The sequence below is a fragment of the Carassius carassius genome, chromosome 11 (genome assembly GCF_963082965.1).
Source record: "Carassius carassius chromosome 11, fCarCar2.1, whole genome shotgun sequence".
Classification (NCBI taxonomy): domain Eukaryota; kingdom Metazoa; phylum Chordata; class Actinopteri; order Cypriniformes; family Cyprinidae; genus Carassius; species Carassius carassius.
In genome coordinates, this window is record NC_081765.1 from 12126494 (window position 1) to 12140573 (window position 14080).

At 40.9% G+C, this 14080-nt stretch overlaps 1 pseudogene; it reads left to right on the top strand.

Moving 5' to 3' along the window:
* LOC132152577 (partitioning defective 3 homolog B-like) overlaps window positions 1-13730 on the top strand; it is a 340755-nt pseudogene extending 327025 nt beyond the window's left edge.
* Window positions 13731-14080: the final 350 nt, after the last annotated feature.

Sequence of the window (14080 nt, forward strand, 5' to 3'; positions counted from 1 at the left end):
TCGTTTATCACGCATTCTTCGTGACAAAACAAAAAGAGATGGAGAGCTAGAAAAGGAGAATATGGAAAGGAAGAGAGAGGGATAGCAGGTAATCATCTGTCTCTCTCACGCAGAGCTGAATAATCCTCTTTAAAGCGTATAATTAAATCTGGAGTGTCTGCCTTCTGAGGCCCTCCTATCCTGGGAATTCACCTGATCCTCTCGGGGGAGATGTCCATGCGGTCGCAGCTCTGTAACCCGATCACTGAGCGCATTTCTGGAGCCGCCTAAAGTTATGGCTGCCGCTTTCTGTCTGTCTTTTTCTCCTCTGTTGTTTCTGTGGTTCTCAATCACGTCTTGTCGTGTTTGCTGAGCCTGACCAACCATGATGGCCAGCGCAAACAAACAGGCAAGCCACAGGCGTGAATGTTGGCTCATAAAGTCCACAACCTGTTTTCCCTCTTTGGTCTGTGTAAACAGTGCTGGTGCTGGTGTGAGGGTCATGGTTTATGAGTTTGGCACATGTAAGTGTTGATCTGTCATCACATGATTGCAGATGACTATAAATGGATAACTGATAACAAATGAGACACATTAAGGAATCTAAAACTTGAAAGTGATGAACTTTTAAAAGTGTTGGCGAGGCATTCTGTTGGCTTAGCACTCATTGAATTGAAATAAAGCACTAAAACACTTATAAAGTATTTATCACTTTCCCTGCAGCATCATTACAGGGGTGAACTAAAATTTCAAAAAGGCTTATCGCAACAGATTTTAGTATAAATTACCCAGAGGTCTACATTCAAAGCCATTTCCCTTCTAAATAACACTCCTCACCTCTTCTAGTCTCTAGATTCATCAGGTTACAATGTGTTTTTTGTGCTGACGCATAAAGGGGACCAAACGTGGGCCAAAAACGCCCGTGGCAGACTCTCGCTTCCATTATTACACCATTACGAACTGGAAGAGTTTCAAATCTGTGTCGGGCCCACACTGGTTTTGCAGTCGACTGAAGGTTGGCCTGGTCTTGAATACATGCAGCTCTTCCATGTGTGTCTAATTATAACCATTAGTGCATTGATACACCCACTTATTACCCGGTGTGCTCAGCTCGGTGTCAGCCAATCAGAAGGGCCGTTCGCAACCTGCCTCCAGATTATTGGATTAACTGGGCAAGTCAAAGTTGTGATTCATTGTGTTAGGGCTTTCATTAGAACGTTTTAGTGATAACTGGGTGATGAATGCACAGATGGTGGCCCATTTCGATGAACTCTGGTCAAGAGGCACATTTTTGGAGCTGTTCTTTAGTGCACAAAAAAATCACAATCACTCATTCTTCCTCACCCTATCCCTCACTTTAAGACTTACCAATTCCTTTCTTTAGAAACCAAGAAACACCCCACTAAATATCTCAAAAGACCCCCCTTATCCCACACTCTTTGGCTTTTCTGCTAGTGGGCATTTCCAGACTTCTTAAGACTGGTCACAATGGTTTTATTGTTTATTCCTTCTCATCCAGAATTTCCTGTGTTAAAAGACCTCTTAATGTGTCTTTGCAGTCTAAATGAGTGTAAAATTGTTTGTTGTCGAACCTTAGGAGAGCTTAAAAGTCTCTGTTAAAGCTGTTTGTACAAATGTCTGTTGTTCTTGTACCTTTTAGATTAGCCAGCGAGCTGTCAGTTTGCACACTGCAAATGCCAGAAAAGAGCTTGTGATGAGGGAAGAAGGTTACATTTGATGAGAGCTCTGAAAATAATGCCATATTTTCATTGTTCTGCCTGTTCAATGTTGCCCTGGCAACCAACACCCACCATCTGCGCTAGGCTGGACCTTCTCACCCTGTCCTTCCATTTCTCACTTTTTTTCCCCTCCTTTTTCTTTCCTTCTCTGGTTTTCATTTTCCACTCCTTTTGAAATCCGTGAAATTTGCGCCTTCCTGTGAGGCGCGTCAGGTTTGTAAATTGTCACTGGTGTCAAAAAGACATGATGGCTGATTGCTGTTCGGAGTCTCCCGCAGGTGAGCTCATAGGTGTCCGACAAGCTGTGAACTGCAAGCTTCTGCCCAGAGCATTTCCCATCCAATAGTAGGACAAGCACACAAGCGTGACTTCTACAGAGCAAACCTCATTTAGCACCGTTCAACCCCGATGTCCATTACCACACCGTCAGCTAGCAGATGGAGAATATTAGGCTAATGATTAAATGAAGCAGGCGGACATTTTTTGATGGTTTCACTTGCTGCAGCAAATGTGGTCAATCATTACTCATTCAACACTCAGAATTTGCTTCAAGGTTTTTGAATAGCTGGGCATTTGGCACCATTTCAAGGAGGTATTATTCATCCTTTGGCATTCTCAGCCTGAGATGCAGGATCCGCAAAAAGAAAAAGCCATGGATCTATTTCAGACTTCACGAGAATGAGACTACTTAACCGCCTGACTCATCTTTGTAAATGTGTAGCACCCATCACATACCTTTCATACAGTTCTCACACATACACACGGACGCCTATTCATTTAACACTCTGAAGGCTGAGTGTTGTGAAAGAGCAAGTTCAGTTGCTCATTTTCACTTGCCTTTTGTCAAAACCATCTGCAATGTGAAGCTTCAGTTACCGCCGATATTGAAGCAGTAAATTTGAGGATGAAATTCAGTTAGATGTGGCAAAATAATCAGAGTTTCAAGTCTAATACCACTCCTAATTTGTATATTTACATTTTAGGTCATACAATAACATTTCTGATGGATAGACACTTATCTTGTTAACTAAGTTTGTTATAATAGCTGAATGTTTTGTTCAGTTTCTCTGCTCCCAATATAAGTCTGGAATGCTAACCAAATGATCCTGCCTGGATTTGTCGTCTCGTTGGGATCCTAGCCGGTGTTATATGACGGCCAGGGGTCATGAGGCCATGTTTTTGTGTATGTGTCTGTGTGTGTGAGGGTAAGGTGCATGGTTCCCGAGAGCAACTGAATAAACAGCCCGGCCTTCAGATGGTCCACGGTGTTACTTTTTCAACCAGGTTCACATGGGAGCTCTGATGTAATCTCCAAAACATTGCACTTATTTCAGAGCAGCTCCTGTCTAGGATAGCTAGGAGACTCTGGTTTGAATGTTCACGTGTCAAAAAATGATTGTCAGCTACAAACTCCTCAAGCGAAAAGCTTTACAGACAGCAGAACATGACAATCCTCACTGACAACACCAAACACGAGATAACAGACGTTCACCAGACAACATTCACCAATCAGACACTGGAGTTGATGTTCCAGGATGAAAGTTTTTGGAGCTAACAGCTGGCACCTTCTTTTTTTCCCTCTTCTCTCTTTGGTGATGAACAACAGAAGCGTTTATCTTTCATTATTTCTCCCTTTGCCTATATTGCTCTTTTGTCTTGGTTTCTGTGTCATTAAAGAGTCATTGAGTTGGTAATGAAATCTCATTTTAAGAGGGAAACTTTGTTACCTTGAGTTTCATAAGTGCTTAACCTGGTTAGGAAGCCCAAATGAAGACAGCAGTCTCTTACTCGCTTTGGAATTTGGCTAATATGAAGAGCCTGAGAAAGTAAAGATGTCTCCATGTATAACACACTGGCTTATTGCTGTGACCACCATTTGAAAGTAATGGTAAAACAGCCCAGAATATCATTTTGTCTGCATCTGCTCACTACATGATGGAGAACTGCAGGCAGATTTTTAATATACCTTTCAATGTTCATTTGCTGAAAGAGGATCATTTGGTTTTTTTTGCAATTTGCAATGCTGGAGTTTCTCATGGGACTAATTTATTCTGCACAGTTTATCCATGTGGCTATCAGAAGGGAATCATGTCATAATCATTTTGAATGACTTTGTAAACCTCAAAATGTTTGTAGGTACTGTATGTGGTAGCTAGTCTAATTGCTTGTCTTTTTATCTGTGGAGCTTAGTTGGATGGCATATTTTTAACACATTTTGCATTTTGTTTTTTTTCCCCCACTGGATTTGGAATCAATAATTATTTTATCTGTCAGCTGATCAATCTGTGCAGCACAGTGCATCCCATTGAAAAGCCTGTTCTTCTATCCCTCATAGCCTCATTTCATTCAAGTGATTAAATATGCCATCTACCCTGACTGAGGTCCATGGGTGCTCAAACAGCTGCTCCCAGCTGTTGAGCCAACAAAACCATTTAAATAACTGTACATCAGGAATGTCTTGTAATTCCCAACCAAGCCCCAAAGCCAGTTGCACAGAGTCTTTAAACCAGGAGGGAAATGTGTCCCAGTGGACCACATACCACTATAGCACATTTAGTTAGAAAAATCTGGATTTCATGGACTGGATACTAAATTCACTGCCATGAGATACTGTACTTAGAAAAGAATGGGTGTACTGTTTCTAAAGTTCTTTTAAGATCTGAGAAAGATGGCGCTGCTCTGCAGGCAACATGGAGGAGGGTTCTTTTGCTGCGAGTTACCTGTTTGTTCCGAGTTTCCTGTTTGTTTCTGTCGTGTTTGTTTCTGTCGAGTGTGTTTTTCTCTGGTTTGTTTACTCTTAGTTTTCTGATCGTACAATGGCCATTTAAATTTAGATTTAAAAATAGATTTAAAGCAGATCGGAGCTTTTGGATTTGCGCAGGGCTGAAACGATTCCTCGAGTAACTCGATTACAAAAAATGATCGAGGCAAATTTCTCTGCCTCAAAGCCTCTTTTAATTTATTTAATTTTTTTTTTAATGTGACACAACGCATTTACGTCACCCACAAAGCGGAAGGAGACACAATGCACTGCGTCCGAAATCGCCATAGGAAATCGCATACTGCAAGGAGTCAGCAGTGTTTTGATTTGAGGGCGTGGGCAAACGTAAAGAGAACGTCGTGGCATGTGTCCATTGCAAGACAGAGCTGACATACCACAACCAGGGGACCTATGATTTCCGCGATGCAGAAAACGCGGAGGGAACCGCGGAATCCAGTCATTAAAACGAAATTCACAGTTTAACGCGGAATGGCACGGAATTTGCCAAATTTTGAATGAATTAATCAAAAATAGGTCATTGCACTTACATCAAATCACGATATGGACTAATATCTGTAAATATTAAGCCGGAACAGTCTATTTAAATATAAATCCTGCATGTTCTGCGTGTCTGTGTTAATGAATGGCACAGAAGCGCGAGTTCCTTTATCACACAAACTGAAGCGCGCGTGACGCTCGCAGTAATTTCAGCATCTGCTGTCTCACTAAATAAGGACGTGAACACATGAACAACATCTCCAGAACTGCAGACAGTCACTTCATGAGCATTTGACCGTTTGATTTGAGTAAAACTAGCATCACATCACATACACAGAACTGTAAAGGTACGTCAACCCGTCAAAATAAAAGTCCGGTTAAAGACTATTGTTCAGCAGAATGTACATAGCCTACTACTAAAAAAAAGAAAATCACACATTATTTTTTTAAGGTTTAATCACATAACATTTCTTCCATGTTTTATTTTTAATAGTAAATCCCCTTTGTTTACCAAAAAGTTAAGTTAATGTTCAATAATTAAAAGATAAATTAAATTAATGTTTTATGTGTTTAATGTTTAATGTGCATCTCAGAAAATGCTTTATTTAAAACCCCAACTGAATGGCACTTAAATGCACTTAATTCATCTGTCAACTTTATTGTCATTGTTCACGGTACAAGTACAGACAGAGAAACAATGGGTACCAATTAAATGTTTATTTTTGATGTATGCATTGCATTCTATGCATTTATAAAATAAAATTAAAAAAAATTCTAAAAAGGAAACTTAGTTGTTCATTTTAAGAGACCCAGGAGTCTTATTTTCTCTTGCATAATTAATATTGCACTTTAATTAAGCAAAAACACATTTTATCCGATTACTCGATTAATCAATGGAATTTTTGGTAGAATACTCGATTACTAAAATATTCGATAGCTACAGCCCTAGATTTGCGGAGTCGTGGCGGACTACTATTGAGTAATACAATGGCGGATGTACCTGAGGAGCTACTACGGCAACCAAGACCTGTTCCTTGTCGGGTTAGGAAGCGGGGCAAGAGAGGCGGTGTCCGGAGAGCTTTCAAACTACCTTTGCCGCCAGTGTTACTCTGTAGTCCTCACTCCTTGCGGAACAAGTTGGACGAGCTGCGTACACAAGCTGGAGTCTGCTTTGAGTACCGTGAGTCTGGACTGATGGTCCTTACAGAAACGTGGCTGTGTAATGATGTACCAGACAGTTTAATAAAAATTGACGGGTTTTCCCACTTACGCTTGGACAGAGATGCGAACTCTGGAAAGAAAAGAGGAGGGGGTATCTGTATTTATATTAATGAAAGTTGGTGCTGTAATTTTGTGGTCAGGGAAAGCATTTGCAATCCTGATCTTGAATTACTGTGTATTACTTTGCGGGAGTAAAGGGAGTTCACCAATATATTTGTCTGTGCAGTGTACATTCCACCTTGTGGGAACGTTCATAGGGAAGCTAGTCAAATTGCTGATTGGGTTCATAAGCATTTACAAATCAAGCCTGATGCACCTGTATTGATTCTGGGTGATTTTAATCAATGTGGTTTGGAGAGATCCTTACCAGGGTTTTTATCAATATGTGAAGTGTGGAACGAGGAAAAATAACACCCTTGACAAGTGTTATGGCAATATTAAGGATGATTATGTAGCTTAAGCCAGACCCCCCCCCCCTCGGTAATTCTGACCACAATGTTATTAATTACCTATCGGTCAGTTTTTTAAGGCAAGTAAACCAGTTACAAAGGTGGTTAAGGTGTGGTTAAGTGATAGTATGGAGGAGCTGAAGGGATGTTTGCTCTCTACGGATTGGGACATTTTTTATCAAGATGCAAATATAGATATGGTCACTGAAACAATTACGGCATATATTTCCTTTTGTGTGGATCTAGTTATCCCTCAAAGAGCTATTAAGAGGTATCCAAATAACAAACCATATGTTACAGGGGGAATTAAATATTGCATTAAAAAGAAAAAAATGTCCTATAGGTAAGGGGATACAATGGGACTTAAAGCAGCACAAAAGGAACGCAAGCAGCAACTAAGGGTAGCACAAATACAATATAAGGAACAGGCTGAACAACAGCTGGCAAAATGTAATACTAATGAACTATGGAATTAAATTCGAGGAATGACCAACATGACCCCGAAAAAGAAGCCATTGTTAGTCATCAATGAAACTGATAAAGCAAATGAATTGAATAATTTTTATATGAGATTTGAGACAGACACTTTTCAGGAATGTCATGATATTTTAGGTAATGTAAACTGTAACATCAGTGATGAGAGAATATTAATATATTCAGGGGATGTTACAAGGGTTTTTAAAAATTTATTGTGACGAGTGGGGCGGGGCCGAGGGATGTGGGAACGAGCGAGGCCGGTGGAGTGATTGGGAAATGAGCGACACCTGCGACCCACCACCGGTCTCGAGTCCCACAGAGGAGATGGAAGGATATAAAACTGGAGCGACGACAGTGAAGGACGAGAGAGGACCAGGCCTGGGCTTTATTTTATGTTTTGGTTTTTATTTGTGCGCATCAGTCGTCCGCGAGGGGCTGATGCGCTGTTTTGTGTTTATTTTGTTATTAAAGTCTTTTTTTGATTGTCCACCGGTCCCCGCCTCCTTCTTCCCGATGATTAGGAAGGTTTTATTATTACAGTGGTGCCGAAACCAGGGAGAAGGAGGGACGCGCTGCTGAAGATCCCTCACCACTGTGGTGAATCCGCGGTGCCATCGAGCTGGCGAGGAGTGTGCTGCCATGGACGCTCGAGGCGGTGGGCTGGAGTGAGTTGCCGGGAACGGGCGAGCTCGCTGCCGGCCGCCCGCGATGTGGAGGGGCGGCTGCCGTCCGTGAGGGAGCGGAGGAGTCGGCGCCGTTCGCCAAGGGGGCGGAGCCTGCTGCCTCCCTGAAGGTATCCGGAGGAGCAGGGAACAGGAGACTCCTGCCATCTGCCCAAAACCGGAGGAGCTGTCGCCGTCCGCCTAGGGCCGTCCAGTGCCACCGCCAGGCACAGTGCAGGAGATCACCCAGCTGGTGGAGGGCCGAGCAGCAGTGCGTCTGGGAACCGGAATTTTTTTTTTTTTATTTTTTTTCCTCTCTCCCCTCTCTCGTCTCTGTTGCTCCTCCTTCCATCTCCTTTTCTCTCGCCTCGTCTGTCCTACCCCCAGGTTCCCGCAGGTCCCCGTGAGCGGTCCCCCCCGGAGGGAGGGGGGGGGGGTACAGCGCAATCTCGGGAGTACCCCCCCCCGGCCTGCGAGGGGCGATGGGGGTATGTGACAAGTGGGGCGGGGCCGAGGGATGTGGGAACGAGCGAGGCCGGTGGAGTGATTGGGAAATGAGCGACATCTGCGACCCACAACCGGTCTCGAGTCCCACAGAGGAAATGGAAGGATATAAAACTGGAGCGACGACAGTGAAGGACGAGAGAGGACCAGGCCTGGGCTTTATTTTATGTTTTGGTTTTTATTTGTGCGCATCAGTCGTCCGCGAGGGGCTGATGTGCTGTTTTGTGTTTATTTTTATTATTAAAGTTTCATTTTGATTGTCCGCCGGTTCCCGCCTCCTTCTTCCCGATGATTATGGAGTCTTGATTATTACATTTATGCTCTAGTAAAGCAACGGGACCAGATGGGATGTCATGCTTTCTTTTAAAGACATTTGCTGAGGAGCTCACATCAGCCTGGCAACGCCTTTTTCAGCTCTCAATTGATACGCATACAGTACCAGAGCTTTGGAGAAAATCTATTGTAATTCCAATTCCAAAAATTTCTTCCCCCTTAGGACAATAATGACTATAGGCCAGTGGCCGTAACGTCGAATGTCATGCAATCATTTGAGGAGATTATAATAGGAGAGTTGCGTAAGGAAGTGGAGCCATCCTTAGATCAGTAACAATTTGCATATAAAAGCAATCGTGGTACTAATGATGCGGTTTCCACATTAACGCACCTTGTTTTAAAGCATATGGAGAGTCCAGCTGCTTATGCTAGACTGCTTTTTATTGATTTTAGTTCTGCGTTCAACTCCATCAAACCACATAAACTGTTAGAGAAATTAATTAACCTACAAGTAAATCAAAAAAAAAAGTGGTATTATTCATTTTTAACAAATAGGACACAACAGGTGAAATTTAACTTAGTGTTGTCGGATGTTGTAGTAAATATTACAGGGGTCCCTCAAGGGTGCGTAAGTTCGCCACTTCTGTTTACTTTGTACTTTGTACACAAACGAGTGCATTAGTCAGCAATAAAATCAATTTATTATAAAATTTTCGGATGACACAGTAATATTGTAATTGTTGACAAGAGACTGCAGTACTGATGACTACAAAGCCGGTATAGAAACCTTTGTGGGCTGGTGTGATGACCATTATCTACAGATCAATGTTAAAAAAAACTGAAGAGATCATCATAGATCCCTGATCAGTGGGGGATAGGAGCTCTGTTGTGGTCCATGGTGAAGCTATTAAACAGGTTTCTTCTTATAAATATTTGGGGGTTTACATCGATAGTGAGTTTAAATGGCACACACATGTGTCATGGGTGTGCACAAGGATCCACCAGTGTATACATTTTTACGGAGATTGCGATTGTTTGGAGTGAGCAGTAATTTCATGTTAATTTTTTATAAAGCAACGATTGAGTCTGTTTTAAGATATGGAATTATTGTTTGGTTTGGAAGTTTAAGAGTAAAATTGAGAGCCCAAATAAATAACGTGTTGAGAGTGGCAGGAAAAATCATGGGGACACAGACAATTAGCTCTTTACAGGATATTTTTGAGCTTTGTATCACCCAGCAGGCCAAAAAGATTTTATTAGACACCTCGCATGTGTTGTATCCTGAGTATACACTGATGAATTCTGGACGGAGATACAGGGTTATATTATGCAAGTATAACCGATATAAATATTCATTTTTACCACTGTCTATTAAATTAATTAATGAGCAAATGCTGGAAGATAAAGATAAATAATGGTAATAGAGGGTACAAGAGGCAGGAACTGAGGACTGTGTTGTGTATTGATATATGATATATGTACTGTTTTTATGATGTAGGTTTTTAGAATTTAAATGTGTTTTACTCTTTCATTTTATATGTTGTGTGTTTTTATGTCTTGATGTGGCAGCAGTTTCCCTAATCTAAAACAAATTTCTCCTAAGGGAGACAATAAATGCTACCTTGACCTTGACCTTGACTTATCTTGGTCACTGATCCTCAAACTGCATGCCTGTTCTAAATAACTTTCTGCAACTACCTGGTTTCCCAGCTTTCCTTTATTTTTTTCTTTTATTTATTTTTTTTAAGAGAGGGCATGAGGGGTCAAAAGTGATAAGAGGGGGTCAGTAGAACACGCAAGTAGACATGCAATGCAGTCTTTTAAAAGAATTTTAATTTTACTGTACTAAACTCTTTACTAAAAGAATTTTACTGTACTATCTTAACCATCTTGACTGTTAAAGTGGTCAAATAAAATCAAAGTGGTCCTAAGATATATATTTGATCAATTCTGTATTTATTCAAATATCTATATATCTTAACATTAACTAATGTACATTTTCCCAGAAATGGCACACATTTAAAACACAGTTGTTTTATTATTTAATTTTATTTTATTGTTTATCTAATGTTTATCTAAAATTAAATACTAGAAATCATTTTAAAATGAAAAAAAAACTAATTTGACCAGAAATGTCCTACATTTTAAACCCAGTTTTTATTATTTTATTGTAGTTGCTTAATGTTCATTTCTATAATAAATCACCATCATGATTAACATTTTAAGGTTTTAAAAATGGCAGAACCTATAGAAAAGGAATAGGTTGTCCTCCTGAGGTTAACAACCAATATTTGTGTAAGTCTTTTGGATATTATTTTGTATCCTGTTCATGGAAAGTGCCAATCTTGTTGCTTCCTCTGGTTTCCCCAGCTGTTTACTGTTTTCACAGTGGAACATTCTTCACCCTCCTGTTTTCCTGTTTACCAACCCTGTAGACGAAACTGTAAGACTCAACATCAAGGAAAGATTCAACCAGAGCAGAAGTGTAAGGGCTTTGTGTTTTGTATTAGCCTGTAGGAGGACTATTGGTTTGAGAACAAGAAAGATTAGTTGTTAATGTTCTGGTCTTGTGGTGAGGTCTGTAATAAGCTAGAAGAACCAGGTGCAGGCAGCCACCGCAAAGCTGATAAACTCCAACAGTAATGATGATTTTGGCCTTCACTTTGCAGACACACACTGCTTTTCTGGGACTGTTGAGGTTGTGATGTCATAGCCAATGATATATCGAATGACTGATTGAGATGGTCAGGAAGGGAGCGTGTGCATACAGATGCCTGATTGCCCCGCTGGATGGGTGGTCACAGCTTTGGAGAGATTAAGAGGATGCTGATGATTTTTGGAATGCCTGTTTTCTTGCCCTCCTGGTCTTAAGGAATCCCTCCCTTAAGGGGAACGAGACCACATTGAAAGGGTGTGCTTTCTGTCGAGGGCCTTCAGACTGATGTTTTCCACATTCAGTGGGAGTAATGAGATATGTGTGAAACACATACACAGACCTTCTTGCATTAAAGCAGCTAACTGATACTGCCATCAGATGGGAAGCTTGTTCGCAGACACGTCTTACACGTAAATAAGTTAATGGAGATGGTCTGGAAAGTCAAATGCAACGATCCAGGCTCCTTAAGACATGTGGCATGCTGAGGCTGTCATTGATACTAGCCTGAGCTATGACCGGAATGAGAAGGAGGGGAAGGAAGACAGCTGATTCGGCAGTCTGGCGAAAGCGAATGATCATACTGCACTCTTGTCCGGTTTTGTCTTCACTCTCATTCTCATTAACCTCTTTCTGGTAGTCTTTCAGCTGTGGTGTAATATAACTGCTGGCTAAAGCCTCTGGAACTGTGCATTCAGAGCACAGCAGTGCAGGTTCCGAAAAATTGCAAACTGTGCTATGAAAGGTGATCCATGCCGAATTAGCATGCAGTGTCTCACCTTACAGCAGAGATTATACCTTAATCAGCCAGCGTGAGGAAACCAGAGATGGCCTACTGTCTACACTCTCCAATGACCCTGACCGCATGTCAGTCCCTCTCCCAGACTTTGTGCTCGAGACGTGTTAAAATGTTTATGTTGCAGGTCCTTGGTATGTCACGCTTGCCTCAGCACATGTAACACAGGATCATGATACCAGGACTCACACTCTCCCTCCCTTCCTCTCACTCTCCACAAAATGGCACTGGTCGGATTAGGGGTTTACTGTATTCTGTTATCTGTTGGTCCTCAGGCTCCCGATCCCTACAGCATTATAGTGTACAACCTACAGACCCAATTCCTCACGCTTCTCTAGTGAACGGACTCTTAGTCTACTGTATACAGAGGTAGCTAGTTTCTAAGGTAGCATCGCAACTGAAAGAGACCCCCAATTGACTAATTTGAAGCTCTCTTTATACAGTAGGTACAGTAGCAACTTGGGAAACAATGACTCACTTCCTTAACACAAATAGTGATCTTCATACGAGCACACAGACTTGATTCCATTAGAGTGAGACATTAGCATGCTGCTAATCTAACAACTCTTTAAAAATCATAAGAACATGTAAGACAGACATTAACTATTTTATATTAATACTATCAGTGCTGAATAAAATGTAATTTTATTATTATATATCTAAATAATAATAATAAGAGAATTATTATATATTACAGTATATATATAAAGTATATATACACTTATTTACATAAATTATTCGTTTTATTCAGCAAGGATGAATTAAGTTGATAGAAAATGACAGTAAAGACAATATTTTAAGATTTCTGTTTTAAATAAATGCTTTGTCAAAATCGAAATGAAATAAAAAATGATCAAAGAATCATGGGGAAAACGATTTCACCATTTCAAAACCAAGCGATTACGCAATATTAAGCAACTGTTTTCAGTATTGATAGTAAGAAATATTACTTGAGTAGCAAATCAGCATTTATAATGATTTCTGAAGGATTTCTGATGTGACACTGAAGACTATAGTAAATGTGGGCTATATATACTGTATATGTCTCAAATGTCTATTCAAGCAGCTCGCCTGGTTTTGAAATTGATCAGTTTCATAAATCAATTTTTTTTCTCCAGATAAAATTATACTTGATTATGGTAAAGTCATGCTTAACTATTTGACCATCTCCTTTCAAACCATCTCTTTTCAGATCCTAACTTTTCTTTATCTTTCCTGTCTTGCCAAAGAGCGTCAGTCGAACTTAATGAGTATCCCATGCAGCCGTGGGCTGGACACAGGGACCCAACACCCTACCCAAACCCACAGTCCGGCTACCACCCCAGCTACCATCGCCCTGTGGACCCCCGGCTGAGCGACTCAGGGTTCCATCATCCTCCTCTACGGCAGAGAGACCCACTTCGACAGGACGTGCCCCCTTCTCCCACCATACCCCTCCGAGGCGCTCGCTTCTACACCATGAACCGTGTCGGCTACCGCAACAGCAGCCTAGAGCGTTATGGGTATGGAGAGGCATGACACTCAGACCCAAGACAGAAGAGTCCAAAGACAGCGGCTGTTTAACCTCAGCATTTGTTTTTCACACTGTGTATAATGTTTCTAGAGCAAACACCAGTGTGCCTACAAATATGGACAGGTGTTTACATGTTTTTTTTTTTTTTTTTTTACTAACAATTTTCTTTACACAATACCATTTTGATAGCCAAAGCTACATCTTAGATTCCTGGCACAGCGTTTGCAGGTACAATGATCCACATGTAACTCATGACAGTCCATCCATATATTTGTGTGTCTGTAAGATTATTGTTGGCCCTCAGATCCATAAACACATTCCAGCACCACTTTTATTAGCACATTATTGTACAATCTTTACAATGATCATTTGAAACTCTGGTATGGGTGTACTAATGTGTGTCTGCTTTTGCTTAAGTGAAATATTTTAGAGCACTCCATATACTGTTTGAATTTAACTTTTCTATGATGGAGGGATATTAAGCGACTTTACGAGATTCAAAACAACATTGTTTCATTTTGCAAACATCTGCAAATATATTTATTTTTACACAGA